General features: G+C 39.4%; 1 long non-coding RNA gene across 1 annotated transcript; it reads left to right on the plus strand.

Annotated features, from left to right (window-relative positions):
- Positions 1-7,784: 7,784 nt before the first annotated feature.
- Positions 7,785-14,521, plus strand: LOC141766000 (uncharacterized). Its single transcript, XR_012593558.1, has 2 exons — positions 7,785-9,565; positions 12,397-14,521. It is a non-coding gene; the product is annotated as an uncharacterized LOC141766000 (long non-coding RNA).
- The last annotated feature ends 2,099 nt before the right edge of the window (positions 14,522-16,620 follow it).

Raw genomic sequence — 16,620 nt, forward strand, 5'->3', positions numbered from 1 at the left:
TGTTGATTTGATTTTATTCAGTCATAAAACAATATATCCAAAACATAAAACAGATTTCATAGATGTGAGATGTACTGTATATGTGAAGACAAAACTCTCTCTATATATATATATATATATATATATATATATATATATATATATATACACACACTGTATATAATAAACATCATGGATGGTAAAACAGCAGCCGGAACACCTCAGAAAACAAAATAACAATCCGCTATATCCTTAGAGAAATAATATGGTCTATTTGAGTGATTGACATGCATCGATGCATGTAATACATCATTTCCTTTTAGTATAAAACAGGTAAATATGTAGATTTTTTTTGTGACTGTAAAATCAATATACTAAGACAATTAATATCATATACTATATACTAGTGGTGCAGAAGTTCAACAAGCCCACGGTTCAGTTTGTGTGGCATATAAGGGAAAAGAAAAACAGAACCATTTCCAGTGTGTTTGAACTCTAAAATATATAAATATATTGACTAATAGTAATGAATGCTATTTTTATATTATATGAAGCCAAAACACAGATTTTATACATGAAATAAGACAGGGTACTCAATGGTCAAGTAGGCCTATGTACAGATAATTGTTCTTCTCTGTCTTAGCAGGCCTGTATTTAATAGCGGTGCAACAGTTCAACAAGCCCACAGCTTGGTTTGTGCGTCACTGAACGTTTTTTTTTTTTACGGCTGGGTTTTGCATCCCTATTGTATACAATTAGTAGTATGGAACTGGCTCTTCCTGCTCTGAACATACGTATGATTAATCACTTGAGAGTTGCTCTTAAATGTCACTCTTACACTTTGCTTTAAGTAGGAGTATAAATGTGTCTTATTCCTCACTTTCAAACTCTGCAGGAGCTCAACATCAGACAGGACACTCTGATAACAACGTCACCAGTAGAGGTCCCTCCACCTGCAGCTACAGGCTTCTGATCATAACCTTTCCTTCCTCATCTGTCATTGGCTCAAAGAAGGAAGGCATTCCCTGTTGTTAGAGTCAATTATACCAAGTAGAAACTACTACTACTACTACTACTACTACTACTGGTTAAGTTCAGTGACTTCCATTTGCTTGTAAATAAGAGTCTTGGCAGCAGCAGTAAAAGATTGTGTCTCAATAAATGTTAGAAGTATTCACATGTGTACACAGCAATCCTACACTATACAAAATATTCCATTAGAAGTACGTCTGGCAAGTCTGGCAAAATGTAACGAGCAAAACTAGATAAGTATTGGCAACAAAATAAACTTAAAGGAACAGTGTGTAACATTTCGGGGGATCTATTAGCAGAAATGGAATATAATATTCATAACTATGTTGAATAAAAAAAATTGTTTTGGTTAGCTTAGAATGAGCCCTTCATATCTACATAGGGAGCAGGTCCTCTTAACGGAGTCCTCTATGTTGCTCCTCCATGTTTCTACAGTAGCCCGGAACAGACAAACTAAACACTGGCTCTAGAGAGAGACTTTCATGTTTTTACGTTACCTGAAGGCCACCATAGTTCTCTGACACCTTGTGAAACTGCGGTAACGTGAGCCGCAGAGTGCAAAACCGTGGTACCGCCAGCTGACCTCCGTTGCTCCTAAAGTAGTGTTATTATGGTGAGGATGGCCTCTGAGCGAGGTGAACAGCGTTATCACGGTTTTGCACTCAGCGGCTCATGTTACCACAGTCTTGGAAAGGGAGGAGAGAGCGGAGGGGTACTCAGTTGTTTGCAATTTGCAACCACACCACTAGATGTTGCCAAATCCTACACACTGCACCTTTAAGCAACTTATAGTATCAAAAGTACTCATTATGCTGAATTACCCCTTGTGTGTTATATTATTGGATAATTCATATTAATGCATAATAACAAGTTAGCAATACTTAAATGTTGTATTTGTTTGAGGTCTAATTTTAACTGCTTTATATATTTTTACAAAGTTTAATCTATATCTTATTGCATAAAGTGGTCACATGTGTCATAGGTCACAATATTTACCTCTGAAATATAGATGAGTAGAAGCATAAAACGGCATAAAATGGAAATACTTGCAAGTAAAGTACAAGTGAAACTGTGGTAAGTTACATTTCAACATGAGTTTTCTTACCCAATCTTGTGTCTTTGTGCTCCTAATTTCAGTAAAACCACAGTGCAGCTAAATCGAGGACTTGCGTGTCTGTAAACATGTGAGTGTTTGTCTCATCTAATTTTAGGTGCACCATGTCCTGGTCAATATGAAGAGGAAGTGAGTGTTTGCATGTACGTGTGGCTGTGCGTGGGTGCAGACATCCAGAGAGAGATGTTGGGTTAAGACTCCAATTTACATGCAAGAAATGAAATCAAAGGATGACATCGCTCTTTATGTAGGTTGAGAGAGTTCTACAGCAATGGAAACTTCCTCAATAAATTGACTATTGAATGGTTGTCAAGCTAAAAATGAGACTGTTCTGTTAGTTCCCTAAATGTTTACATTTTAGAGGTAAAGTTGCATGTGTCTGTGAGTTTTAACCTTCTTATTCCGGTCTTGCTGCATTCAGTCGGCTCGCTCTGTTGCTTTGACCTCACAAATTTAGTAATTTGTCAAAGCTTAAAATTTACAAATCTAATTTATATAATTAGATATTGTTACAACTTTGTTTCATGTCAATGCCTTCACTAAGGACTTCCACAAATAGTAATGGATGGGAGCAGACGTTAAAGTGTTTATTTTACCCGAGCAGCTTACATGGCCAGTAAAGTAAAACAGAGGTGAAGCTGTGGTCTGCAGACCAGACCTGGCGTCATGTTCTTTCATTGGAGGAAGCAGCGGCCAAACTCACCAGTGTTTATCTGTGGCTTTTTGTGTTCATGCACAAGAGTGGTGTGTGTTAAACATTATGTAATTGCATTTGAGTACACGCATGCCTTTTGAAAATAACGCTACTCTAAATGTATCTGTGTTTTTGTATGTGTTTGATCCATTTTTACTATCAAATGAAGTACAAACATCGACTGCAATAAAATGCAAAAGTGGAAAAGTGGACCTTTGTGCGCTCTGTTCTCCCAGCTACTCGAGAGACACAGTATTTGTTGGTGGTGATGGGTTATAGCAAGGGCAGCTGGATTTTCTCATTTCACATGATTCATGGATTGATCACTGACTGGTTGGTTGATTAATTCATTATTTGATTCTAAGTTGGACTATATATCAATATTTCTTTGTGTCAGATATTCATGGTTCCCACAAGAAGTAATAAGTCATTGTTTTGGTTTTACGTGCTCAACTTTACTGTTCTAGTTCCTCAGTAAACATTGTAAACATGAGTTTATGGTCTCAATCGCTAGTTTCAAGTCTTGTACAATACAGCATGATGTTCATTTAGTAAATTATGGTCCCATTTAGAGTCAAATAGACCATAAAGCAGGGTATGCTTTATGTCCGCACTTGTCTTAACAGTGTGTTTTCAGTTAATGAAGGTTCATTAGAACTTTTTTGGTCGCCTAAAAATGTCTTATGCAACATTCGGTTGTGCTTAGCTCCACCCTCTCGTGTCACTTCTGGTTGCAAAAAAACAAGATGACAACGGCCAACTTGCTGAACTCGAGGCTTCAAAACGGCAGTCCACAAACCAATGGGTGATGTCACGGTGACTACGTCCACTTCTTATACACAGTCTGCTCCAAATGAATGCTAATGTTACTCTGTGTGTGCTGGATGTGTAAATAGGGGACAGGTTGCAAACATGTTCACCATTTACTTGTGTGTAGCCTAGAGTATATTTAAATGTTGTGCTTACAGTTTATCGCTGCCTCCAAGTGGCCAAAACCAATCACTGAATGCAGGTTTAATAATAACTAATATTCTCAGGTTCTGGCTACTCTGTTTCTTTATGTGGTCGTCCTGCTGTCTGTCCTCATTGCTGAATATTGTCACGTCCATGGTCATGGGGCAGATCACAGACAGGATCATCTGACCCTCCAGATTGCAGTCAACTCTCCATTTGCACGGGCTATGTCGTCCATCAGGTGAGTGAACACAGGAGGTGACTCCCACAAATTTCCTCTCCTCAAACATCATGTCGTTGAAGGGATTCTGGATTCTGGATTCAGGACCTGTATGTCAATCTGCTCCTGGTGGACTGAAGTCACCAACAGTAACTGGCTGCTGAGGCCTCCTCCTCCTCCTCCTCCTCCTCCTCTCTGCACTAGCTGTTAGTGCTGAGGTCGTGTTCAGTTGGGAAGTTGAGCTGAATTGGCGCACCTTTAACCTTTTCCTTGCACCACATTTGGTCAAACTAGCCACAAGTCAGAGCAGACGACCTGAGGTTTAACACTTCTATCTTGATGATCCTTCGCTTTGACCATACATGGTAACCACCTTTGAGTTTACCAAAACAAAGAAAATACATTTTCCTAGTGTTAATTTGTCTTATATTAAAGTTATTTTTATGATGCAACATCACACAAAGAGTAAAATGTAAAATGTGCAGACTGTGCAGAGGATAATATACCCGACAGTTTCATTCATGTGGATTGCTGACATGTAAACAAGCTTTAAAAGACTGCTTTCTTCTCTTTCAGTAAGAAATTCCTCAGAAGCAAAATCTGTCAGATTTGAATGACACCTTTTTTTTGCATCTGAGTGAGCACAGTGCTTTCAATCAATAGGACCTTAACATTGTGAATTCTCATAGTTGTTGTAGCATTAATAAGGAACTATAAGCCCTCACTGTGCAGCAAGTTTTTACTGGGAACAATTGTGAAACTGCCTCAGTGTTGGATAAAACACATTCAATGATAGTGATTACAGAAACAGATACATGTACCACATGTTTTGGGCAGATGTCCTTGAGATTTTCTCTGATACACATCGCTTTGTGAGATCTCTCAGCGCATTGTGCAAGTAAAAAGATAGAAAGTGTAGCATTTAGATGTCTCTGAAGGACGTAGGTCTTTTGGAATTGGAAGGAGAGTGAATGTAAGTTGATAAAAATATATTTAGAAGGACGAAATAAAATAAAAACAACAAGAAAAGGAGGCGTGTAGGTGCCCAGACGCATCCCACAGAGAAAAGCCCGTCACTGTAACCTTATCACCCACTCAGTGTTTTGAAAAATACCACAAAATAACTCACATTACACTTAGATAAAGAATACTGGCTGGCATCACATCACAATGTATCATCAGTTGCATGTTACAAAATGAAGGACACATTGCTCCTTTGAGGGAAACTACTCATCTCTTTGTGTGGGAGGTGTGCATATGGCTTTGCTGAAACAATAAAACAATACTATGAAGCTGCAGGACTGCATGTTCCTCATGTTAATCATAACTTTGGCTACTAAAACATAAAGATCCTCTTCACAGTGTCACCTGTACTGTACTGTATGTACCGTATGTAGTTTCATAAGCTACTTTTCAAAGGCATTGAGTTTGTCGTTATGCAATCCTGTCCTTTCTTCAGTGGTGCTATAGTGATTGTTACCAAGGACGCATCTGAAGCCTTGCAGACTACTTGTGTAGGGTTGTTACATAACGCTGCTTGTTTTTTTCTGTGTATTTCTCTTGTCACCTTGTAGCCTGCTGAACCCGAGGGAGAGTGTGACATCTGATGAGATATTACCATAATAATCCCGCAGGGCACAGGTCATACACACAGTAGGTGCAACAAAATCCACTTGTAATGCACCACGCACCAGTATCTTTATTGCAACCTGCAATGTTTATAGGGTAAATTTACAGCGTTTATTCCCGATATTACATCTATTTTTCCCTTAAAAACTCTCCTTACCCTTCTTCTCTAACAATGTACCAACATCCTGTGTTCATTCGTCCTGTCTTTGTGCAGTTTGTCTGCTCCAGTGGCAACCGTCCTTCACCCTTCACCCACACCTCTCAGTCCTTTTCACACCACTCTCATGTTTGTACGCTAAATATGAAGCTACAAAAAGCAGCCAGTTTATCTTTGCTCAGCAATGGAATGGATGTAAAAACAACAAGTGGTTGTTTTACCAGGCGGGTTGTGCCACAGGGTTATTTCTTAACTAGGTGCAGTTACTTCCTGGAGTCTCTTGCCGGTCGCCTGGCAACCTCACTGTGATGTGAGACACGGAAGACTCAAACCACAACTTGTTATCTGTGTACTTTATGGTTTAAACAAACAAGACACATCGTGTTAATCAGTGAGCTTTAGAGGTGCTGGACTTTGTCACCTTTGGACGGAGCCAGGCTAGCTGTTTCCCTTTGTTTCCAGTCTTTGTACTAAGCTAAGCTAACCGGCTGCTGGCTGTAGCTGCATATTTAACGGTGGCCTGTTTGCACAAAAAGGCATATAAATGACACAATAATGTGCAAGGCCTTTAGCGTGCAATAAGAACACCTTTCTTGCTTTTGGCGTGTCATTTGTGCGCCATGTAGTGCACTGCATTGACTGCAATGTAAATGCATCCACTTGAATATGCTACACTCGGAGATAGTGATGTAGAATAAAACGCAAGAAAGGCCGCTCCTGGTGGGCAGGAGGGGAGGTGGATGAGTCCAACAAACACACGACTTTTAAAAGACCAGTGTGTAACATTTCAGAGGATCTATTGGCAGAAATGGATTATAATATTAATAAGTATGTTTTCTTTAGTGTATATTTACCTGATAGTAACAATCGTTGTGTTTTCTTTACCTTAGAATGAGCCGTTTATATCTACATCCGGAACGGGTCCTCTTCCACGGAGTCCACCATGTTGCACCACCATGTTTCTACAGTAGCCCAGAACGGACGAACTTTGCAAACTTTTCCTGCTTGGGCTGGAGTCGCTAACATTATTCGCTGCTGTCGCCGCCACTCTCTCTCTTGCTTCACCACTCACTTCCCATGTACACACTCTCTACGCACTGGCTCTGCTCCAAATGACCTACACTACTCTTATGACAACTGACTCTAGAGAGGGACGTTCACGTTTTTGCATCGGCCACCGTAGCTCTCTAACACACTTAGCACACGGTAGAGGCTTCAGCTGGTTGCAATCTCCTCACCTCACCGCTAGATACCACCAGATCCTACCCACTGGACCTTTAACCAGGAGACCAGTGTTTTGTTTTGTAAGTCACGTTAGTGATTTTTGTCACATGTTTTTTAGTGACGTGTGTTTTCTATACTTCTGTTACGTTGTTTCTGTACGTATTTTACTTAGTTTACATACTTACAACCATGACATTTTTCCTAAACTTAACTAAGTGGTTTTGTTGCTTCAACCTAACTGCGGACGTTATACAAATTACAAACGAAAAAAGCCTAAAATGTGTCCTCATAACACGCAGAATGTCCTTGTAATGTTGCTCTATTTATACGCCTTCTCATGAAACTGGGTTAAACGGACAGATACTAGAGTGGTATCAATCTTCTTATCTAACTCACTGCCAGAATGTGAATAAGCGCATTTCTCAAAATGTCAAACTATTCCTTTAACTCCACTCTTCAACTTCTGCTTCATGTTCCCCCAACAAGTACAAAAGTCAACACCCACCAAGGCTGTCAGGAAATCTTGATGTAGCTTTCAGTTCAGCGCAGACTGTGAAGTTAAACTGAGCTTTTGACAGTTCAGCAGTCTCGATATAGCTGTACGCTGGTTGTCAGAGTTACACAAACAGAGAGAGAGAGAGAAGAAGAAGGAGGTGCATCACAGCGAAGAGAGGAGAGATATTTTCAGTCTCTCTGAGTCTTTATAGCAGAGTGTCTTCTGGTAAGGATGGTCAGGATGTTGGGTGGCGGGCGGAGGCCGGCTGGGGACATTTAGAGAGACATTCCTGTCAATGCTGCGGTTGTGGATTCACACACAGCTGGACAGATGCATTAAAGTGAAAGAGAAGGGTGGGAGGTCAGAGGACGAGACGGTAGTAGCAGGTGCACACAGCGCTGGAGGAGGATGCTGGCAGCAGGATCAAAGTGTAGATGTTGTAGTGATGATGAGGAGGGGTTTTTCGGGGGTGAGAAGTTGACGTGACTCAGCCCTCAGAGCCACTTCCTTTGGCATCTTCAGGATGGACAGATGAAAGGAGGAGAGGGAGCAACTCATCGTGTGGTCAGCTGACTCACCATATAGGAACGGATACTGGGAGAGGAAGCACGTGTAGGGTGGTGTGTGATGGGTGATGGGCTTATGCATGCATGTGTATGAGTGCCTTTGGTGTTTGACAGAGGCACAATTATTCCATTTCCCGTCACACCAGAGGAATGCAGGGTGAGATTCCTGCTCTGTGAGTCGTGCCCTCTCACCTGCCTTCACCATGCGGATACTATTTCACCCTTCCCTTTCCCCCTTCGGCCCGGGAATTCCCCAGTTTGTACTCATGGAGGAAGTTACCGAGTTTGTTTAAGCCATGTTGTTCTGGCAATAATCGGAGACAAGTTGCGGCTGTGTTCCTGTTTTCTCTGCACACAATTTATTGTTCGAATTTAAAGGTCAGGAGTCTAATCCAGTAATAAATGAGGGGAAACTAGGAAACATGCTACTAATCTCACATCATTTCAGAGCATGGAGGAAATAAATCATGGCGTGTAAATGGAGTAAATGGCTTGTTTGAGTTGGCAAGAGAGAAGATGCTTTGTCATGCTGGGTGTGTAATGTTTGTTTGTGACGCGAGAGATTTTATTTCCTGTATGAATAATTATCTTATAGTGTTTCTAAGGCTTACAAAACATTAACATCTTCACTGTTTTACATCCTCATAACTTACTGTAAATATAGATATTAATACAGGGCGGTCTATATATGTACGTGCGTGCATGCGTGTGTGCGTGTGTGTGTGTGCGTGTGTGTGTGACTCACAGTTACAATAATGACTCTGGCAGAGCCATTGGATGAACAGCTCACACTGACTGTAAAGAGCAGAGAGAGGAGAGAGAGGAGAGGGGGTTGTGCTCTCTCTGGCATCTCCATCTCATAACTCCTCTGTCATTCAGTGTGTTCACACACACACACAGAAACACACATTCATACAGCTTGAAGACAACCATGAGGACTACAACATCCACAGTTAATACAGTCGGAGGGTGAAAAATGTCTCCAGGAAGGAAATAATGCATCGTGTGGTAGGTGACGGATCAATTGCAACAGGTTAGTGTTTGTGTTTATCACTGTGTGCTCATGTATGTGCTCATTTATTTGAGTTATTCTGAAGACAAAGATGCTGCTTCTTCTGTTTCACAACTTGTGTTAGATTTAATTTTATGGGGTGTTAACAGAAAGTGACGTGGCAGTTTCACTTTCTATTTTTGAACCACAGTCAGTCACTTGTAGCCATGCGGAGGGACTGATTGCTATCATGTCTTGAAAAACTTGTTTGGCTGTGAAGGCATTTTTCTTGAGTATACACTTACAACTCTGCCAGGAACAAGATGAAGATTGTGTTGATGGTGGGAGGAAATTAATCAGCTAGAGTTCCAGGAGGAGATCCAGCATGGAGGTTTATTCTCTGAGTTACTATCTCAAATGATTTAACACAAAGTATTAGATGTCCTTCTGTCTCTTCTCAGAGAAACACTTTCTCTCAGTCTGCACTCAGAAAGATGTGATGCCACTTGGTGAGTCTGTGAGATTGATTTTCAAGGCTAAACATCCTTCCTTTATCCTATCTTGTTTGTCTGTACAGCACTTTCTGTCTTTATTCTGCTCTCTTGCTCTCATATCTAAGTCTTGCATGTGTGAGTCCTACATTGGTGCAGGTATATATAGCTACAGTATAGCCTATATTAACTGCAAACCTCATTCTGTCATTTAAATCCTGCGTGTGATGAAGTCTCTCTTTGTCTGCACCGTCATTGATCTCAGGCAAGGCGACGAAGGTCCAGACTAATTACCGACAGACTGGCAGGTCTCTAAAATCCACTGGTTGCTCATCCTCCAACATCAAATACGATGACGTTTATTTCCATATTTTGATAAAAAATAATTCTGCTTCTCTTACATACTTGTCTTCATACATAACCATCACCACACCGAGAGACAGATGTATGATTTCATGAACTGTCCACCGCTGACTCTTCAAGATGAAAAAGCCCAGGAAATATTTTCTATGACTCATCTGTCACAAGGTTGAGTGCTTTAAGTAAAGTTGTTGTGTTGGCACATGACGCACATCTCAGCTTAAGAGTTGACATCATAAACAGTAAGTGGAGGTGGATTGACTAATCAGTTACAGTTAAAGGCAGTTGGGGATGGGTTTCCTCCATGTGGCCAAATGTCCAGAAGCCTTACTGGGTTTCTAATCCTAACATCGTCCTGTAGATTCACACTTCTGTTAAATCAATAGTTGGAGATTTTAGGAAATATGCTGATTCACTTTCTTCTCGAGAGATTGATGAGAAGATTGATATCATTGTCAACAGAGTCAGGCTAGCTGTTTCCCTCTGTTTCCAGTCTTTATGCTAAGCTAAGCTAACTTGCCAGGCTGTTCTTATACACCGTTCGTAGCTATACCTACAAAAAGTAATGCACTTAAATTTATATATATATACCACGGAGTCAATTTGTATGTAATCCAAGCAATCGTGAACCAGGAAGTATAAAGAGCATCAAATGCTGCATTAGGGAGGAGTTTGGGATGGGTGGGTCAAAAAACACCAGACTTTTGCCCAGGAGACTCTAGTTTGTGAAACCAGAAGTTAACGTGGATTTATTTGTCACGTAACTTTGGTACTTAAGTTACGGCACTTCCGGAGTTATTGTAACCCAAATCTCAATCTTTTCCTAAACTTAACTAAGTAGGTTTTTTCACACAGTTACACATTCACTCCTGGAAGCTGCCCAGTACAACCACAGTCTGATCTGCTGGCCACTGAGCAGCTCCACTGGAGCGGTTGGGGTTAAGGGTCTTGTTCAAGGGCACATCATTGGTGGTAATTAGGGAGGGGCAAGCGCTGCTTTTTCACTTTCCCCACTCAGATTTATCCTGCCGATCTGAGGGATTCAACCGGTGACCTTCCGGTCACAATTCATATTTAACGGACAGATATGAGAGCGGTATCAAACTTTTTATGTAACTCTCAGTAAGAAAGCAAATAAGTGTATTTCCCAAAATGTTGAACTACTCCTTTAGCCTGAAGGAAGCAGAAATTCTTTGATGATGCTAATATGTGTCTGCATGTCACATGAGCTAAAAAAAGACTTTTCATTGGGAGTAAATCATGAGAACGATCCATCGGTATTTGTTCTGCTTTAAGCTAAAAGTTAAAGTGCTGCCCTGGAGGGTAAATGCTTCAAATAATTGGTTTAAGTCACCCAAAGGTGACTCGTGTTCCCCTCACCTGCTGAATTGATCAAATTCATCAGTCAATACTTCAGGAACCTAAATGTCAGTTCTGCTTTGCTTGGGTCAACAAGCCTCCGTGTTCATGTCATGATGAATAGGAAACCTTTCCTATTGTTCATGTCATGATGAATAGGAAACCTTTCCTCTAGATTCACTCCTTCCCCCGTCCTCATCTCGCTGCCTCGCGAGCACATGATTGCACATATTCATGGGGTTATACCTTCCGCCATTAAGGATAATTGCTCTGCTTGCCCTAGGCATGAACTCACTTAAGCATGCTGAGGAGCATTCGGTCCAATAGGAACATGAAGCTGCAGCGAGATACACACCACCTTCAGGAAGAGCCCAGAGGAACGATACGTCACAAACATCATCTTCCTCCTCCATGACTCTCCACTGTCTTCTTCTGACTCACTCCTGCTCTGAATTCTTGCACGCTCGATGACTCCAGACAAAAATATTGGGAGTGATGAGAGATAAATGGATGATACAGTGTCTTTGGATGCCTCCCAGGGCCTCTCTCATTTAGCTGTGGCTCAGTCATCGTCCCAGTTTGGTGACGCAGAGCATTTACCATCAAACCCAGAGGAGGGCAGAATTTAATTTCCTTTCACTCATCCAGGATGGTGTAGCGAAGATTGCTCCGCGACAAACCTTCTCCTTGAATTGAAACATGATTTATCCTCCATCTTCTTGTCTCTGCATGTAGTTTTTATATATATTTATTCAGATGGGATTCGGCCCATGCATGGTGGGAAGAAAGAGGAAGAGGAGGTGTGATGAACAGTGTGTCATATGATAAACCTTCACCTCCTTCAGCTCCTGTTCAAATGAAGCCATCTGGGAGCAAACATGAGTCACAGCATTATTATTAGACCCGCTAGACCCGATCCCTTTATGTTGCACATTTAATGTCAACAGTATTTCTATAGCTCAAGTCTGATTATTCAACCATAATGCATGTTTTGAATGCACTTCTCGCTTCTCTTCCTGCTGCTGTTTCTTTGCAATACCTGTTGTTTTCTGTCACATTTAAATTTTTTCATATTAAGGCTGTAATTTATATACGTCACCAACATCATAACACCTTTTTTGACCTTATAGGCTAACCTGAATGGAGGATTTGACCTTGTTAGATGATGCTTGATACACCGCCCTGACATGATAAAGGCAGCATGGAGGTGTCCACCCTGCTTCTGCATCAACTCATACTCAGTTTTCCCTTTTCTCCAGCGACTTCTTCTCTTAAAGGAATGTCTTGACATTTTGGGAAACACACTTGTTTGTTTGTTTTCCGAGAGTGAGAGGGTAGGATCGATCCCTCTCTATTTTCTGTCTGTTAAACATGAAGCTACAGACGGTTAGCTTAGCTTTGCATAAAGACTGGATACACATACTTGAGACCTCAAAATAGGGAGGATTTCAAAACCAAATAAATGACCAAATAAATCAAATCAATTTGAGTTTCAGAGACTTTGTTTCCTGCATTATGGTGACTTTTAAAGAATGAAAATAACAAAATAATAAGTACACTGCAACAGCATTTTTATCTTAAATAGGCCTACTTTTAATCCATTATTTTCATCCAAAGTTAAGGCTAGCTGTTTCCCCCTGCTGGCCGTAGCTTCATTAGAGTCCAATGAGTATATTTCCCAAAAATGTCAAACTATTCCTTCAAAAACACCCTTACCGATAGTAAAATATCATCTCAATCAAAAATGTTTTTCCCCAGAAGTATCCTGATGTACAACACCACGTCAGTCTGTAACTTTATATGATTGTTTTTACTATAATGTTTGTGTGTGTTGAGTTTGGTCTGTTTAGGTGGAGTACCAGGAGACACGCGGGGGTTTCCTCTACAAAAATATCCCCTTTGAACTTCATGAGGTTCACCTTAAAATTTCCCTCGCCACTGGGTCACTGGTTTGGCTCTGGCTTTCAATGTAACCACACCCTCTGCCGTTCGTTTGTAGAACGGGCCGTCGTGCAGCGAGAGGAGCAAACACAGGACTCTTCAAAACACCACTTTGACCTACATCTGCATCCAATCAGCAGCACGAGGCTTAGCGGACCGTATTACACAATATCAAAGATCTCTGTTTCTGAATCCAACATGTCTTGTATTGCATTGCTTGTCTCACGTCTATAAAATCGGAAGACTGCACTCAGAAACTGATTTCATTTGGTGACGTAGATGTTTGTACCCAGTCTCTAGCACCATATGAAATCAGTGTTCTGGGAGGTGGACCATCAGCATGTACAGACATGTACATGAATACACTGAAATATGAGATGTTTTTATAATGCCAGCCAAAAACAAAGTAGGTCACATTTGTATAAATTACTGTTCATTCACTAACTGGTTACAGCTGCTGTCCTGCTTCTTGTTAAACCTTTTTCTTCCCTCTGAAGCATACTTTTATCATGAATCCACTTTCATTCATGAATTCTGAACCCATTAGCTTTGTTGTTTAAAGGCATAATAAACAGGATTTTCCTAAAAAACTATGTATACAAAAATAATCCCTCTTATTGTACAGTAGAAGTGTGTGGCGGTGTGTGTATCTGCAGAGACGCTGCCCTCTGCCTGTATTTCCTTTATAAAAAAGTAGCGACCAGGTGCCAGATTGTAAGCATGCATACAAGAGGAAGCTATGAATGATGGTGGACTCAGTGCCAAAAAAACGCAAATATAGTGAGGTGAAAAGCTAAGCCGATGAAGCTTGTACCAAAACGAGAGTGAATCCTACTTATTGTGCCTTTAATGCATTTTGGATATTTAAGCTAAACTACAGTATGTAACAGTGGCCATAACTGCCAATTAAGAGATGATAGTAAATGCAAAAACTTTGTGTAACAGTAGCAACAATACACAACAATATCTAGCTAAAGTTTGCTAACATTAGTCACTGTGTTGTTTGTTGTTATTATTGTTATTACCTTCAACTTTTCATTTATAAGACGAAGGACGAGGTCTTTCAAAAACTACATAGTCTCACTTAAAAGGCCTATTTTCTGACTGAAGTCTGGTGCCAACTACTGGCATGCTTTTCATCCCATTACTAAATTCTCTCTATATAGTATTGTTTTTTTTCCAACTGATTCAGAAATGTACTATTTAGATTTTAACTTTATACAGTTTGAGGCAATCAAATGTTACTGTACATTTATTTATAAAATACTGAAATGAACTTGTATTTTGTGGTAATAAAATTGTAAAATTAGGCTACATGTTGGTGTTTGTGTGTCCTTGATAAATCTCACAGCATCTGTCATAGATAAAACATTCACAATAAAGCTTTTCAGTGCAGCTACCAACATGTCCCCGGTTAAACTCATCTGTACTCTGTCAACTGGAGATAACTGCTTTGTGAGCACTCAAGGTTTTCTGGCTTCAGCTGAGACCAATTGAATGGCTGGATTTGATCCATCTGCCTCACTTAGCCAGACTCAGTTGTTGGAAAAAATGTAAAAACCCCATCACCTCTTTAATGGTTTTAATGGTCTCGATCTTGGAAGGTCCATTTAGTAGCTGCTTTTGAGCTTTTGATCACACAATCTGAGTCCATGTTGGTTTATTCATTATAAACAACTGAAACTCCAGAACAGCTACTGAATGTGAATGTGTGTTTGTGGGATTGTTGTCTCATTCAACTGCATACTATTACATGTTGCATGGTTTCTGTACAGTAGCTACATGTCTTATCTTGTTCATAAAGCAGCCCTTTCAAAATGCCCTGACTTCATGAAGACGCTATACAGCAGTGATGTCAGGCATCGTATTTCATGTGACTGACAGGTATGTTGATTAAAGGGGAATGGATGGCCACACTGAGGCGATGATGTGCTCATGAAGGACAGAGCTGTAGGGTCCGAGGAGCTCACATGCGTCCTGTTTGACTGATGGTCAGGTCGTCCTATAGAGGGGACGGTCAAACAAGCTCACTGAGTATCTACAAGATCTAATTCTGATCATACAGTATATGGAGGTAACAAAAATGTTTATTGCACATCACCAGTCTTTTGTTATTTTGATGGCAAGACAAGATATTTGGAGGGAATCAATGACATCATATTTGTTTTCATCCAGTTTTTGAAATTGTACATGCATTGCCTTTATACTGAAATGACAATAGTTTCTGAGTTGTATATCAAAAGCAATTACGCATGAGAAAAAGTTACAGGCAGGCATCCTGATATAATATTTATATGATATCATTCATTTCCATAATATTTACATCCCTTGCTCTGAACACAAACAGGTCTATATTGTATATTCAAATGAGACATTTTACAAATTGTTTTTTGTTTTTTTTCTCTATAATCTCATACAAGTTTATGTTAATTAACCCACTACGGGCAAAATTGTTCCCTGTCGCCTTTAGGAGCTCATCTACACAGAATATGGCAGCTGAATTATCAGAATCAGAATCTAATTTATTTGCTAATTGTGTTGACACATACAAGGAATGAGTAGCTCTAAATACACAAAGCAGAGAACAAACATGATGTGAAACAAAGACAACAAAGCTAAACAATGGTAAAAGAAATATAGCTTCTGTGTACAGGCAAGTATAAACAAAAATATGAGGAAAATAACATAAAAACAAAGCAGCTATATACAGGTCAAACTGTTGCATTTTTGTTTATAAAATGTCATGGTCTGGTTGTTACTGTGCTAGAAATCCAGAAATGTTACTGTTGCATGGTCAATATCACTATCAAAGTTATTTGATGTTTATTGTCACACCGGTTATACAAGTACAATCGTGTGAAATGCTTTTTGCTGGGAAGCTCCATTAAAAATAATAAGTTATATTACAATTATAAAAGGAAATACTTTGGACAAGGCATATTAAGAACATATACAGGCATATTAAGAACATATACATTAAGAACATGTACAGTATATACAGTATAAGATATATGATATTTGGGGTAAGATAATATGACTAAAGATCAAATAAATTTATATCAATCTCATGCAAAAAAATCATATAAAACCATAAGTGTGGGACAACTTTATATGTTTCTCCCCAGTATTATTATTATTATTATTATTTTTATTATTATTATTATTATCACTATAATTATTATTATTATACATTGTTATTATTATTATTATCACTATCATTATTATTATTATATTATTATTATTGTTATTAATATTGGTATTATTATTAGTAGTAGTACTATTATTATTATTATTATTGGTATTATTATTATTATTATTATTATTATTATTATCACTATTATTATTATTATTATATATTATTATTATTATTATTATATTATTATTATTTATTATTATTATTGGTATTAATATTG

Source organism: Sebastes fasciatus, chromosome 4 (genome assembly GCF_043250625.1).
Source record: "Sebastes fasciatus isolate fSebFas1 chromosome 4, fSebFas1.pri, whole genome shotgun sequence".
In the NCBI taxonomy this organism is placed as follows: domain Eukaryota; kingdom Metazoa; phylum Chordata; class Actinopteri; order Perciformes; family Sebastidae; genus Sebastes; species Sebastes fasciatus.